Source organism: Sciurus vulgaris, assembly GCF_902686455.1.
Source record: "Sciurus vulgaris genome assembly, chromosome: 7".
Lineage (NCBI taxonomy): Eukaryota > Metazoa > Chordata > Mammalia > Rodentia > Sciuridae > Sciurus > Sciurus vulgaris.
In genome coordinates, this window is record NC_136467.1 from 133,963,744 (window position 1) to 133,979,756 (window position 16,013).

General features: G+C 40.7%; 1 protein-coding gene across 1 annotated transcript in view; it reads right to left on the reverse strand.

The window, feature by feature from the left end:
- GMDS (GDP-mannose 4,6-dehydratase) overlaps positions 1-16,013 on the reverse strand; it is a 626,998-nt gene that overhangs the window by 123,879 nt on the left and 487,106 nt on the right.

Genomic DNA, 16,013 nt, shown 5'->3' on the forward strand with positions numbered 1-16,013 from the left:
TAGCATACAGGTAGGGCTGGGCATGTAGCACAGTGGTAGAGTATGCATGAAGTTCTGGGATCCATTGCCAGGACTGGGAGTGGAAGGGAACATACAGGCCCATCAGACTTATAGTTTCTATAGCTTAGAATTGCACATTTAAGTTTTTTCTTTTCTTTTCTACAGATAAAGGATGTGGATCTTAAAAAATTAAGTGCAGCTGATATCTGATAGAAACATATCTCTTTAGGAATGATTCTAGAAGGACTGGGGTTAGGAGCTGTACATCAGCAGAAGATCAAGTCCTTAGTAGGGATGAAGCTCTGGGTTCAATCTTCAGCACACATGAAAGAAGGAAGGAAGGAAAGAAGGAAGGAAGGAAAGATCTAGGCTAAAACAAAACAAAAAGTTTTCCCACCATTGCTCGCACCCAATTCTCAAGATAAAATAAGTTAAAAGAATAGTTACTTTTTCCACAGTCCCAGTGATATGTGCATTGAACTCTTGTTCTAACTTTAGTAAGAAGTTCAATTTGGTGGGTGTCTCCCTATCTGGTATTGGAAAAGCTGAAAAAAAACAGGTTGCTAAAACAAGACAAACTTATTTCTCTTAGAAAATGCTACCAAAAAAGTTTAATCCTTTATTCATTCATATTTGTGAATTTGTAGCAACATTCTAAAAATAAAATGAATTTATTTCCCTTTTACATGAAGTTATTTCTTGTGGGTATTTTCATGTTTTTGGACTATTATCAGATTGTTTTAAATAAAACTTTTGTTCTTTGAAGATGAGAGTTTGTGCAATTTTCCATGCTATGGAGATTCAGAATGTTTATTGGGACAATACCAATCACTTTTGAGCTAGTGATATACTGTAGAGTAACTGGCAGAAGAAGTTGTCTTGGTGAATAGACAAATTTGGTGACATTAATTAAATATTTGCAGTTTCGTTTTGCATTAAGAGACCATAGTTGATGAACTTAGATACAAGACTTTTTGAATGTTATCTACTATTGATAAAGCTTGATAAGTTTGCAAAGGCCTAGAATATAAGCTTTCCTCTTTATGGGGGCAGTTCATGCAACAAATGGAGTCTATATGGCTTGGTGGCCCCTGCACACTGTTGAATGCTGGGGGCCGAGAGGAAGAAGAACAGAGAGGTGCTCCCCCAAACAGGCGCCAAGGTCCGCAGGCGCTACTTGTAGGTCTGTGTCTGCACATGAAGTCACCACAGCCTGGAATTTGCTCTTCTCTCACCTGTCTGGGAATGCTAACTTGTCCTTGTCCAGATTCTGGACCAGGGTCCCAAGTCTAGTCAATGGAATGAATTCCTGTTGCCTCATTGGGTTTCCCTGTGACAAACTGCACATGGCAAGGTTGCTTCCCTGGGCCCTACCTAGCTACCCTTTGACCACCCTTCCCAACAAAGCCAACCTACCCACCTCTCCCACCCAGGTGCAAGCATATACCTGTGCCCAGGCACACACCTACACACAGCCATGCACACACAAACTTGTTTTGGCTTTCATCAAAATACTTTCAGAGTTTTTAGGAAAAATTAAATTATACTTCTGGCTAGAATTTCTGTTTGAATATTTTTCTGAGGGATTAGATGTAACAGGGTAAATTCACTTAAATGTGTTTGACTCAAATTTCCATTCTAAAAATAACATTTCAAATAGGTCTTTCAGGACCACTCAGCTGATTTTATTTCTTTAGGAACACTTTGTTGTATAGTGTTCACAGAAAAATTTCGTTGTTAGTCATGTGAAAGAAAAGAAGGGCTTGGTAAAAATGAGAGGAGGAAACATGGGTGCTGTCAAATGGTGGATCACTCTAAACATGGGCCCCATCCCCTGGCAGGAATCTGAGGATCAGTAGGAGCCTCTTGCTTGCACAAGAGCAAGAGCCAAGAATCTGCCTTTTTCTTTTCCATCAGACTATCTGTGCCCTCTGACCTATCAATTTCTAGGCATTTCCTCTGGGGTTCATATTGTACCAGACTCTAGTCTGGGAATGGGAAGAGAAAGGATATACAAGTCCAGATTTATTTGTTATTACTGAATAGTTTACTGGTTTTAACAGAGGGAAAGCGCTTTGTTTAAATCTCCACTGAGCATAATGAATGGTTATCGACTGGTAAATGAAGAACAGGTGACACTCTGGATTAGAAGATAAATGATCCTGTGTTCTGGTGTGATAATGGGTTAGTAATTTGCCACAGAGCTGAGGCTTAGTGTGTCCCCATCATAATGCCAGATCAGGTCCAGGAGACAAAGGCCCCTTGTGAGGAGGACTCGGCCACTCACTTCAGTGTACAGCTGCATACGTTGATCTGCTCCATTTATTCTTTGATGGATGGCACAACTGAGGCAAAAGTTCACCCATTCTCACCTTCCTGTTCACATGCTGGACCACATGACCCATGACATAGCTGGGCCACAGTCTGACCAAATCGCCACCCAGTTTTGGCTTCCGAATGGAGAAACAGTTTTTGAGGTTACATATTTTAGACTTCAGTCTTCTCTCTTTGTCTCTCAAGGAATCAAGGAGGAAAAGGACAGAGCCTTCCCACATTCTTTTGGTGCCCTTTAAGGATGTGACTGACTTATCCACTTCCTCAGATACTTATTTACTTTCAGTCCTGACCTGATTACCAGTGTGCATGAAAAAAATCCCTGTCCTTTTCATCCATCCCACAGGGAGGGAAGCAAATCACTTAAGGAATGTACCAAAGCTTCAGATTCTTCAACATAAAAATGTCTCTCAATGGCAAATGAACAATGCAGTTTTCAAATCACATTGTGCATTTAAGGCACACGAGGATTAAGGGAAATCTGACTCCGTGATATTGACATTTAACAACCAGGTTGAGATGGATATAAATATTAGTTAAATTTGTACACATGCTCTCTTGTAACTACATAATTAATCTATTTTTTTCTGTGAATCTAATAGAGATCAAAACAACTTTAACTTTAAAACTTTAAAATAAAAACGCCCCTCTCACTTTCTCCTATCCACCCATTCAAATGATGAATGTGGAAATGGTTCTGGAGGTCCCTGGAGAGGGGTGGTCTTCTTTGCTTGATAAGTTGACAGGTCTGATGGCTGTTCACAGCTGGACCAGTGAAGGAGAACACCCAAAGTACATCACCACAGCCGACTGACTACACCTGATTCCATGCATGCCTTCTGGGGTGTGATGTGTGTTTGTCTTAAAAGTCTAGATTCTACAATTGCTTCTACCTTGCCATTAACCTGCAGTTCAGTATCCAAACCACAAACACTTATTAACTGAGCTGGCATCCATGAATAACAAGATTTGTTAATCAAGGTTATGTTTAACTATGTGTATTTGATTGCTGCTTTTTTAGCCTTGTGCTTTTGTACTTTATGTGCTACGTCATAAAAATAGATCTTAAAATACAACTATATGTAAGTATATGTGTGTATATACATGTCTTCTTTTTTCAGGGAGAAAGTCTATGAAATAATTCAGATAAAAATCATGGGGTCTGGGGTTGTAGTTCAGTGGTGGAATGCTTGCTTAGCATGCACAAGGCCCTAGGTGCTGCAAACAAACAAACAAACAAAAAAGTGAATTTGAACCAATGGAAATTAAAGCTCAAAATAAAGGATGCCAAGTGTGGATACTGCATCATTAAGCTTTATCCAGTAGCTGTCTTCATGATGTTGGCCTGGTGTATACATAGTTTGGGTTAGCGCCTCAAAGGGGTCTTGTAAAAGGCCAGGCCTTAGGCTTGGTGGGACCCATGTAGGTGGGTCTTAGGATCAGCCAGGGAGAGTACTGCTACTCTGACATTTTTGGGAAATAAGAACCAAATAATCTACAAAAACAAATAAAATGATATTGATCAAATCAAATAACACAGAATCAGAGTCTGGACTAATGGCCCCCTTTATCTATTTGTTTTCTTCATGAACAAAAACACTGGGACATGTGGATCCTTTCATTAAAGGTCTTTCAGACATTTTAAAGATAAATAAATAAAGATAAGTAACTACTGAATAGGAAAAGCTGATAGATGATAAATCAATAAAAGCACCAAAAGAACACAATACAATTTAGAAAGCTATATAGCCCTTGCTTCTTGTGTTTTTGCTGTTAGCATATCATTCTACTTTGATATACATGCTGAAAGAAAGAGGCTATGTGAAAATTGGTCTTGTCCTTTATATTTACTCTAGCCAGCCATACCAATAAGAAATCCAAAATTGGGTTTAATTTTTCTTCCCTGGAAACCCAAAAGCTCCTAGTTGTGTATTTGTTATTCTAAACAAATTTTTGGGATATCTGCTCTTTCAGTAGGCAGATCCTAGTTATTCTAGTTAACAGACTAGAACAGTTAGTATAACAGAATTCAGTGACCTTTTTTTTTAATCTCTGAGTATATTTTATCTCTTTTATTTGTTCCAATTCTTTTCAGGCACACCAATTATGCATATATTGTATCTCTGTTGTGTCAGTATCTGTTGTCTAGTCATTTTTGTCTTTTTCTTACATTATTTTATGTGAGTTCCTCCAGTCAGTTCACCTGATTGTTTTTAAATTTTTTTTTAAGATTTTGCAGCTAATATGACATTATTTCCTTTTTCTCTTAATATCATTCCTGATCACTACCAGCTTGCTTTATATCTCTTTCAGTAATTTTATTTAATCTAGGGGACATCAATCTTTTTTTCTTGAAGGGTCAGACAGTAGACCTTTTAGACTCCTGGGCCACATGATCTCTCACAACTACATGGACAGGATGGAAACAAATGAGTATGACCCCAATAAAACACTATTTACAAAGCCTATAGACTGTAATTTGCCCACCTTTGCTCTAAGTAAACTTATCAGAAACATGCTAGCTATAATTTCTTTGAGTCTATGTGGAATAATGACCTGAGCTCAGGCACATAAGTGTTTGTTGTTGTTGTTTGGTACTGGGAGATGAACCCAGGGGCACTTCACCACTGAACCACATCCTGAGCCCCTTTAAATTTTTTTTTTTTTTTTTTTTTTCCTTTTTTGGTACAGGGATTGAACCCAGGAGTGATTAACTACTTACCCACATTCCCAGAACTTTTTTTTTATTATTTCTTTTCTTTTGGAGTTGTAGATGGACAGCATCCCTCCCTCTCTCCCTCCCTCCCTCCCTCCCTCCCTCCCTCCTTCCTTCCTTCCTTCCTTCCTTCCTTCTTTCCTCTGCTAAGGATTGAACCCAGTGCCTCACAGTGCTAGGCAAGTGCTCTGCCACTGAGCTACAGTCCCAGCCCCCAAGCACCTTTCTTTTACATTTTATTTAGAGACAGGATTTTGCTGAGTTCTTAGGGCCTTGCTAAGTTGCTGAAGCTGGCTTTGAACTTGCCATCCTCCTGTTTCCTGCTTCCTGAGCTGCAGGGATTACAGGCATGCACCACTGCCCTGGCTGTGTATTCCTCTTTGAATAATGCTCCTAGATGGGTGTTGCTCATCTGCTTCACTGATGTTTTTCTCTTCTTGCAGTTTTCTCCTCACTCCCTCACCCCCTCTGCTGTCAGGTGTAGATGCTGGGGTGGGACCTTCCACATTATTATTACATTTGAACAAGGCTGACTATGTTGAAAAATTCATGAGAAGGAATGGAAAAGTGCATTGAGGCCACTTGTAGCTTCACTGTAGATTGTTCCCAAGACCTCTTACCAACCTCATTTTGACCTTGGCCTAGGACATGGCTGCCAAAGTTTCTCAGCATTTAGTTGTATAGTGTGGCTCACAGAATGAACCATAAATCACAGGGTTGCTGCAGTACTATCTGGCAACTATTGCTTTCTCTCCACCTTCCCCAGGACCCGTGATCTGCAGTGTCCCTGTGCTTGGAGGTTATGGCACAAGCAATAACACTGGCCACTAGCAATACTTTCTTGCCACTCTGCAGTGCAGCAGCAGGTATCCACAAGGGCATTCTCCACCTTTCTCTATGTCATAGTATTTTACAGATAAATTTCAAAGGCTATATGAATAGTTGCCAGCACCTTCCCTTATTTTTCTCCAAATTTGTGACATCTGCCTCAAATTCTTGATATCTTAGAACTCATGTTATGGCCAATTTTGTTGTTATAATGAAGCTAAAGTTTTCTTTTTGCTATTTTTTTCCTTATTCTTGATATCAGAGAGTTTCAAGGAAAGAGTGTTGAATGACAATACCTTTAGTTCAATATTTTAAAAGTGATATTAATCTATACATTCAATTTTAAAGCACAATATCTTAGAGGATTAAACCTATATAATTTGCTGAATATAGTGCTCAGCATAATATATTATAAGGTTTTTAAAATTGTTTATTAGTGCATTACAATTATACATAATAGTGGGGTTCACTGTGCCTTCATATATGTACAAAACATACTTTATTCCATGTCATTCCCCAGTAGTTTACACCCTTCCTTCTCTGCCCTCCCTTCCCCCATTCTCCAATCCTCTACTCTTTTGGTCTTTTATTTGTTTACATGTAGGTTTTCTTTCATTGGCTATTACAATCATACATAAGTGGGTTTCATTGTGGTTTACTGAGCAGGTACATAAAGAATTATGTCATCATACGTACCCCCAGGGTATGTGATTATGTGCATAATGTGTGAAAGAACCTTAATGAAAAATGCACAAAGAAAGGTTTTTACACTTCTCTATTGGACTTGATAAATCATGTCAAAACTTAGTTACTGAAGTCTTTTTGTTGCTCATGATTCTGGAGTCAGGAGTTCAGGAGGGCTCAGGGTACATGGTTCATCTCAGCTCCTAATGGTGTTGGTTGGCTCTGGGAGTATGGATGGATCTGTGGGACCATGAGGGCTTCTCTCCCAGGCCTGGGTGCTTCAGTTCTCTTCCACATGGTTGTTCTTCCCAAGACCTCACATGATGTCTCCCCATTTTTTAGCTTAGCCTAAGATTCTTTACATGGTGTCTGCTCTCAAGAAGGTGAACAGAAGCTGCAAGACCTTACAAAAACTTGGCCTGGAAGTTAATCATTGTCACTTCCTCTGCACACTGTTGGTGACAGGTTGAGCCTGAATTCAAACAAAGGGGAAACAGAGTTTCCCCCATTTTGGGAGGTGCAGTGGGTGAGATTGTTTCAGCCACCTCTAGGAAGAGTCTACCACAAAGGGCTATCTCGTGACAACTATAATGTAGGTGGAATGCTTTAATATAGCAGCAATATTACTAAATTTGTCTTTAATATAAGCATTATAGCTTTGATTTGCAGCTTCTATGGAAAGTTCCATCTGTATTTAACAATGCTTGATGACATGTTTCTATGAGGGCAAAAATAATTCACAGTCTGGCACCTGGAATATGGAAGCACGCTTTCAGGTCACTATAATTTGACAAATGTTTTAACTTGGCCCAAACATCACTACTGTCACAACATACTTCCCAGAAGTGGTTGGTTGTTTCCTGGAGCGCGCCCAGCCACCTACCTCAGCCAGGTGTTTCCAATTACCTGCTCCCACTCGAATACCCAGGTAAGCCATTCTAGAATTAGTTCCTGGCTCAGCAGGAACAATATAAAAGCCCTGGGTATGCTGGAGGAAGTTTCTTTACACTCATAACCACCTGATTGTCCATCTCCCTGCTCTTGGTTCCTGGCAATGCTGCCTAAACTTGTTCCTGGGAGGCCAGCTCTGACCCCGTCATGACCTTAAACTGCAAGCCTGTCCTGAGCACCTGATTCTGAGTCTGACCTTGGGAGTCCAACTTCTTGGATGGTTCTAAGCCCTTGAATAGCAAGTCCTAGGCTTGCTGTGGGTCTCTCCTTTCCAGTGTTGCAATCGTTGTTTCCAGTAAATTAAAACTATATACAAGCTGGGTGTTGTGGCTCACCCCTGCAGTCCCAGTGACTCGGGAGGTTGAGACAGGAATATCAGAATTTGAGGTTAATCTCAGCAATTTAGTGAAACCCTGTCTCAAAATAAAAAATAAAAATGGCTGGGGTATAGCTCAGGGATAAAGCATACCTGGGTTCAATTCACAGTGCCATAATATTAGATATAATAATAGATACAACTTTACAAGGTTAGTGTACAACAGCGCTGTCCAGTAGAAATATACAGTGGGCCACATATATGTAACTTAAATTTTTCTATTAGTCACACGAAAAAAGTAAAAAAGAAACAGTGCAGTGAATTTAAATGGTTTATTTAATCCAATATCCAATATATGGAGTATGTTATTCTTTCAATATTTAAACTGCTATTGAGATACTTGACACACCTTTACTATATACTAGTCTTCGAGATTCTATGTATATTTTGACTCAACAGTACATCTCAGTTCAGAAGAGTCTCAGTGTAGCACAGGTGGCTGGTGGCTGCCCCAGTGGATGGTGCAGGGCTAGGGAAGCTGCTCCCTTTTAAAAAAGGAGGGTAAACTCAACTGTGTGATGTACTACCTAATCCTGCTGCTCAACCTGCCAAGACACAGCCAGGGCTTCATGGAGAGGCCTTCTCAACAGGGCACAACTAGAGGAATAAGCCTCTCTCCTCCTTCCTTTGTAACTGTTTCCACCCTCTGGCTCCTGTGGCCATTTCATCAGTGACAATTAGGAGAGAGCAAACTTCAAAAGCAGTACAACTTACTCCTAGTTCATGGGCACTGGTATTTGAGTACCTGCCTCATTCATCCACAGATGGGCAGTCATACCACACTGCCCCTTCCCAGCTGGGACACCTGGGAGTAAACACCCAAGGAGCATTTACGGGTCTGGCAAAATGTAGTGATGAAGAGAGGAAGCAGGAGTTCTCAAATTTTAGCAGGCATTAGAATCACCTGGAAGGTTAAAACACATATTGCTGGCCCCCTCTAGCCCTGAGTTTCCAACTCAGGCCTGGGGTAGAGACAGAGAGTATGCATTTGTAACAGGTTCCAAGGGAAAGCTGGGGCAGCTACTCTGGGAACTACACTAAGAGTCCATGGGGAGTCAAACTTGAAATCAGACCACTTCTTCAACTCCAGCCTGCTACTTAATGGGCAACTTCTGGGGAGTTACTTAATCTTCCGGTGCTATGGTAAAATGGGACTCCTACCTCATGGGTTGTTTTTAGGATTAAATTAGCTAACATATGTAAAGTGCCTGGAACTGTGCCAGGGCCATAAGAAGTGCTAAAGATCTACTCCTTATCACCAGGATGATGGTGACAACGATGATTATGTAGTTTGAGAGAGCTATTGATGCCTGGGAGAATCAAATTCATCTCCATGTCCAAATTCTAGCACCCATAAATGGCAAGGGGAGGGAAGAATATAGGGTGGGGTTAATTAAATCCCAAGTCTGTTAGTCAGAGCCACAGAATTTTATAGCTGGAAGGGGCCTCAGAGATGTTCTCATTCTGTTCAACTCATTCTAAAGATGAAGCAACTGAAACCAGAGAAATTAGGTGGCTTGCCTAAAGTCACACACCTACTTGTGCCAGAGCTGGGACTAGGGTCTTGACTCACTTTCTCCTATTCTTTCTACTGCATTATGCTCATGTGCATTTTACTTCTGAGACTCTGACATAAATGCTGGTTAGGAACTGCTGTAGGCTAACCTGGGGACCAACTAGGCAGTCAGTAAACATTTACAAAGTGCCTGGTAGGTGCTAGGCACTGTGCTAGAGTCTGGGTATATACCAGACAGTGACAGACAAGGCAGACACTGTGCCAGGCCCTGGGGTATTCCAACATTTATAAAGGAGAAAGGAATTTTACAGTTCAGCATCTGATTTAAGGAAAGGTTTATGGGACACAGGCTCCAGATAGTACCTGGGAGCCAGCGGGTGTGGGACCTTTCTAAGCCTTCCATCTGATAAGTAAGACTGTTGCCACCCACTGCTCTAGCCAAAGTGGTGAATGAAAGACAGCAGTGTTTAAACTAGGTGATCTGTCCCTATGTCTCCTTGCCTTTATTGTGGAGAGGAACCTGGCATATTCTAGACCAATCAGAGTCTCAGAGACATCTGTAGGAAGAGACACAAAGACAGCAGGACAGCATCAAGCACTGAAGTTGTGAGAGACCTGTCTGGCCAGAGCTGGTTCTAATGATTTCCTAGATGCTGGCTCTGCAATCAACATAGGTGAAAAGGGAAGTCAGTTACATTTAAGAAAATATTGATTGTCTGCAGGAATATTTGAGTGTAGTGCTATGGGAGGAAAGAAATTACATCATATGTATGAGTATATACATCCATACCTAACAATAATACACATCAATACACAAATAATAATTTAGGGAAATCCCCCCCTCTCAGTAAGAGCCTGTCCTCATTACTGAAAAAAAAATCCCTTTTGTTCCCCATGATTTAAAATAAAAATCAAGAGTGTGTCTATAAATTTGTTTATTTAAAAAATAACCAGATGATCAAGGGAGATTTAAAAAAATTTAAGTCTATACAACTCTAGGTATCAAGATGAAGTAGAAAAGCAAGTCTATGACAAATTAACATTTGCAAAATAGTAAACTTATCAAGTAATTTGAAAACTCTAAAATATTCAAAAATATTTTTAAAAAACTCTTTAGAGAAACTTCAATTATCAGACTCTAATGAACAAGCTCTTATTTTTTTTTCACTGACAAAAATTTTTAGTAGTTTGACAAGTATCAACAACTGTTCAAGGCTGTTAACCCAAAGAAACTTTTCTATTACCATACAAAACCATAAGCAGCATCACAGAGGCAAATGCTAAAGGCTGAGCTGAGAAGCACCCTTTTCTGTTAATATAACACAACATTTTTCACATTCATTTCATGTGAATGAACAATATCTTCATTGTTTTCCTGAACACTAATTTAGTGTTGTATTTTTTTGCTTGTGTCAATGAGTGTCAAAATATTGTTCTTTTAATACATGAAAGTATTTGCATAGAGCTTTATTACTGATCTTCAGATGCTAGCCAGAGGCGAAATAGAATAGAGAGGCTCCAGTTGGGAAATCTCACTAGCAATGAAAAGCAAGAGTCTTTAACATACTCTGTTTTCCTGCCAGTTCCCCCACACCCCCCAAGTACACAGTGATTTATTTACCTTGCAATTGGTGAGATTAAAAGCAACATCAGAGATGACAAAACTGTACTCCTACTATACAAATTCGTTTCCTTAAAAATGAAACAAAGTTTGCAAGAAGGAATACAAAAACTCCAAGAGGAAGTTCTAAGATCCTGACATGAATTAAAAGACAATATGATATAAACCAATTACAGAAAAGTCAAGAAACATACTATGTTTCAACAGTGAACTGAGAAACACCTGGGCAATTTTTATTGTTATGCTTTTCTGCATCAGTTCATCATTAAGTGTTCATTGCTAGCAGTCCTTCACATTTATTCCAATTACTAAGAAAAACAAAGCCATCGTATCTGCTGTCTCCTCAAACTTGGAAGAGTCCACGACTAAGTATCCATTTTTCAATTTGGGTTTTTCCCACCCTAGCACTAATTATCTTGTCATTTGGTGTTGCCTGAAAAGACAAAATGCCCTTTCACAGAGGCGCAGGCTCTGGCTGACGGGTTACTCACAACGAAACTGAAGGGCTGTACCCAGGCTGCGGTCAGGGCAGAGCAGCCCAGCGCGAGTGCCAGGCAGGCTGGCGAAGGCCACACTTGCATCGCGAGCAGCCAGACCAGCCTTTCAAGTCAAGTGTTGGCTTGTAGACACGTAAGTTAATCAGCTATGAAATCACCACCACAATGTTCTTATTGATCACACGGGCCTTATGATGTAACCTCTTGGCCCAGGGAGGATTTGTGCTTCATTCTTTCAGCCTTCAACCTCCAGAGAAAGAGCACTGTGAGTGGTGTTCATGAGAACAGCGATGTTAGCTCTGTGATCTGGACCTTTCTGGGGAGATGGTCCACCTGCAGGGTCTCTGAAATGAAGTGCACCTGCCCCAGCGCCTTCACTTCACATTACATTCTAATTCAAAGGACTTGATGATGTTTTTGCTGCATTGTACGTATAGAGTAAAAGATCATTCACAAAGTCTCAAACAGATAGAATCTCAAAATGAAATTGTAACTGTGTTCCCCCAAATGTTGTCTTTGCTTTGAGACCCTAGGAAACATTGATCACTTTGTTTATAACTCAATAGCTTCAAACAGCATTAAAAAAGTTGGTAATTTAAAGTACTAGTATATGTGTAGCCAGAATATCTAGTATACTTGACTGCTCTTGTGAATGAGCCTGTAGACATACATGGTATTCACACTTTCTGCTTACTCTTCAGATCCCACTTCTGCTAAATTATTTCTGAGATCAGTCATGGAGTTTGGAAAACCCAGGTGAGAGATGGCGACTTGTGCTGCCAGAGCTTCAGGATGTGCTGAGATGCTGGCAAATGTGGGCCATGGGGTCATCCAGAAACATGCCAGTAAATGAAAGAGACTTTTCCTAGTAGGCCAGTCTTGTTGTTCTGTCTCTGGAATGTATTCTCTGAGCCAAAATGAAAAAGAACAAATTCAGCTCTGGGTTTACAACTTCAGTTTTAAGTTCAGCAAATAGGCTGAAGAATCAGTGAATTAAGACTTTAAGAGTTATATTCAGTAAATCAACTCTCCAAGGACACAGATATAAAACCCCTGTGCCTCCCCTGAGAGTGCAGTTTCCGCCAGGTGACAAGTGACCCCTCCCAGTAAGTCACCCTCATTCTGTAGGCCAGGCCTACAGGTCACATGTGCATAGATGTGAGACACTTTAGACAGTCTCAGTATGAGAATTAACACATTTGACCATAGGATCGTCAGCATCACTTCTTTCTTTCACTTTTTTTTTTTTTTTTTTTTGCAGTGCTGGGGATTGAACCCAGGGCCTTGTGCTTGTGAGGCAAGTACTCTACCAACTGAGCTATATCCCCAGCCCTCTTTCTTTCACATATATTATCCTGTATGTGATGGACTCCAGAAAAAAAAAAATCCAAGTATTGTTATTTTAATCAGTGAAATGGACTAGAGGTTTACTTTCAGGAGAACAATGGAACATTTCAGTCATCATGGTGGGCTAAGGAACTGCAAAACAATGAGAACCAGTTTCTCCATTTGCACAACACATTTCTCTCTCACACTCGGTGTTAACAGTAGTTTAAAACTTTGCTAGGACCACTGAGGAAGGGATGGGATGCTCCTAAGGGTGCTCTGTGCCCCCCAGCTGGGTGGGACTCACAGGGAGGAAACAGTGCCATCTGCTGGAAGGCAGTATATGGGAGTGGAGGCCCCAGGCCGCCTAGCAGCCCACTACCAACTTGAAGGGCTTGTAGGAGAAAAGGGACCAGAGAAAGGGAGAGGAACTTAGTCCTGCTTCTTGGCTGGTTCAATTCCTCAAGTGCAACTTGGGTTGGAGGGTTAGGATGAAGGAAAAAGAAAAATTGTGTGTGTGTTTGTTTGAAATGATCTTGCTCCCAGCAATAACAACAGTGCTGGTATCTTAGGAGGCCTTTCTGCGATCCTGTGTGTACTTTTATACAAGATGGGAGATGGTTATTTAAAGCTAAGGGTATGTTGGGAGAGAGAATACAAAAAGAAGCACTTAAAATAAAAGCCTGTATGTAGGATGTGAGAGCTAAGCAATCCACAGGGGCAAGAGATGAAGACCTTAAGTGCTTGTTCACTTCTGCCAAATGAAGTCTTTTTTACAGGAAAATGGGTACTGAAAAAGGACAGTGCTCATGTTTTGTCATGAAAAGAACTTGAACTGGAGTCCTCAAGCTTTGGGCCCTACCGCTGAACAGGCCTGTCACTTTAGATAACTTCCCTAACTTATTTTGGCCCTGATTTTCTTACACAGGTTGTAGGGTTTTAGATATCCTATCAGATAATATATTGAGAGCACTTTGTGATCTACCAAATGTTATTGCTATTATAAATGATAATATTATTGGAGAAAATTCCTGGGTTAATGCCTGAGAGATCAGTACTCCAGAGCGATCATGGAGATATGATGTGATAATTCCACAGGCTGTTATCATACCAAACATAAAAACACAGCATTTTTCGGAGCACTAATTCCTTTAAAAAAATGTGTTTTAGGACAGAATCTGGGGTTTCAACATTTCCATCCTTAAAAATTTCTGATTCCTTGCCCAAAAGAGATCAGTATGTTCAAATTTCAAAAGAGCATAAAAATCCTGGCAATTTATAGATATATCTTATGTGTGGGTTTCTTTCACTTTAAGAAAACAGATTCATGTAATATAGATAGATATTCCTGAGGAGCTGTCTTGTTTTCTGGATAGTTATCTGCATTCATTATTGTTAGGTAGTACTCCTTTGTTAAAAGTGTTCTTAAATAGTGAACAGATGTTGACAAAGTTATTTTTTCCAACATGACTTCTCAATGAAGAAGAAAAACCCTAAGTGGGGCCTGAACCAAGCAGTAAGTAGAAGATTTAAACAAATTAAATCTTTTAAAAGACAGAAACCAAACCAAACAAAAATAAAACAGAAAGCCTTTTAAAACAGATCAGTTAACTGGAGACCGTGCTTTTGGATCCAGACTCTAACTTCGGCACACTAGCAACTCGAATGCCATCCCTTATTCAACATCGTTTTCCTAATTATCTTCGTCTAAGTGTTTCCAAACTTTATTGTTTATTTTGGCACAAAAGTGCTTCTAGCTCCTCCGCTGCTCTTCCTAGAGCTGGGATGGTGTTAACAAGGTTAGGTGGGAACACAACCTATTAACAGGCAGCCACGGCTGTGGTCCGAAAACCCTTCAAACAGATAAGAACTTAGGAAGACAGCGAGGCTGAGGCCCAGGAAAGACTTCCTTTGTCACGGTGCAAACAAAGCAGGATTCCCCCAACATTTCTTATAAACAACATTCATTTCATCATCTAATTTTACAGATGGAGAAACTGAGACATGCTTGGAGGACTGACCTGCAACAGGGTCACAGAGCGGCTGAGCAGGAACAGAAGGCAAATTTCCTGGTCCCTGGGCCAGTTTTCCACCCAATCTACCCCGTTGAAATGAAACGGCAGAAGCTTAGTTTTGATAAGCAGTTCCATGAAAACACATCCTGTGCCAGAGTCTCTCTGGTGCCCAAAGACACTCCCTGGCGGGGGGTTAGAGCTTGGATTCCTTTAACTCCTTCATCACACTGGGAACGGGTTAGGAGACAGCTGGAAAGCCAGAAGGTCTTGGGAATGCATTCTCTGAGGACCCACATGGGACCCTCTGCCCTGTACCATGTTCTATTCCTGACACTGAGGGCCAAGGTGTAGAAGCCTATTGCCTGGGTCCTTCGAAACATGCCTAGTCCTCTGATTAAAACCCTACTCAGCTTCATGTCCCTTTATACTAAGGTCAGACTGGTTGCCTTTATGAAAACTATATGTGAAATGGGGGTGAGTATTGAAGTAGAAGGGTGATTCTTATTTCTACAAGGGGATTCTAGTTTAAAAGCAATCCTCTCAGTGCATCAGAATGCCTTACTTGATTTTATGATGGTTGTTATTTTCTATATTGACAAAGAAGCTACACCCAATTACTGGATAAGGAACAGGAGCAAAGATCACAGAACCCGAGAGCTGGAGGGTCCCTTTTGAGTTTATGAGATAAGGAAAGTGGACTCCCTAGGAGGTTGTTCCAGAAGGCTGGGGACAGGCCAAGTGTCAGAACCCATACCTTCTATCTGCAGGCCAAGTATCTTTCTAGGTCACATGGTGAAGAGAACCCTTGAGAATTACAATGGAAGCCAATGAATGGATGTTGTTTTTACACATCCGCTTTTACACAGAAATCAGGAATAACAAACTTTCTAGTACACAAAGTACTTTGCTTTGAAAAGGACTTCTCCAGTTTATATAGCACTAGCGCATGGTCTGAGACAGGGCTGGCTGCTCCTGCCTCCAGTGGTCCTGGCTGGGCTCCACCTCAGGCTGCAGCAGTCGATACACTTTTAAAAGGTCCAGTGAGTATGGACACTCCAGCAGACTGTCCCCACACAGGGAGTGGGAGCCAGTCTCACCATATCTCTGGCTATTATCAGGAAAGTCACCATAACTGATATGCTAAAATCA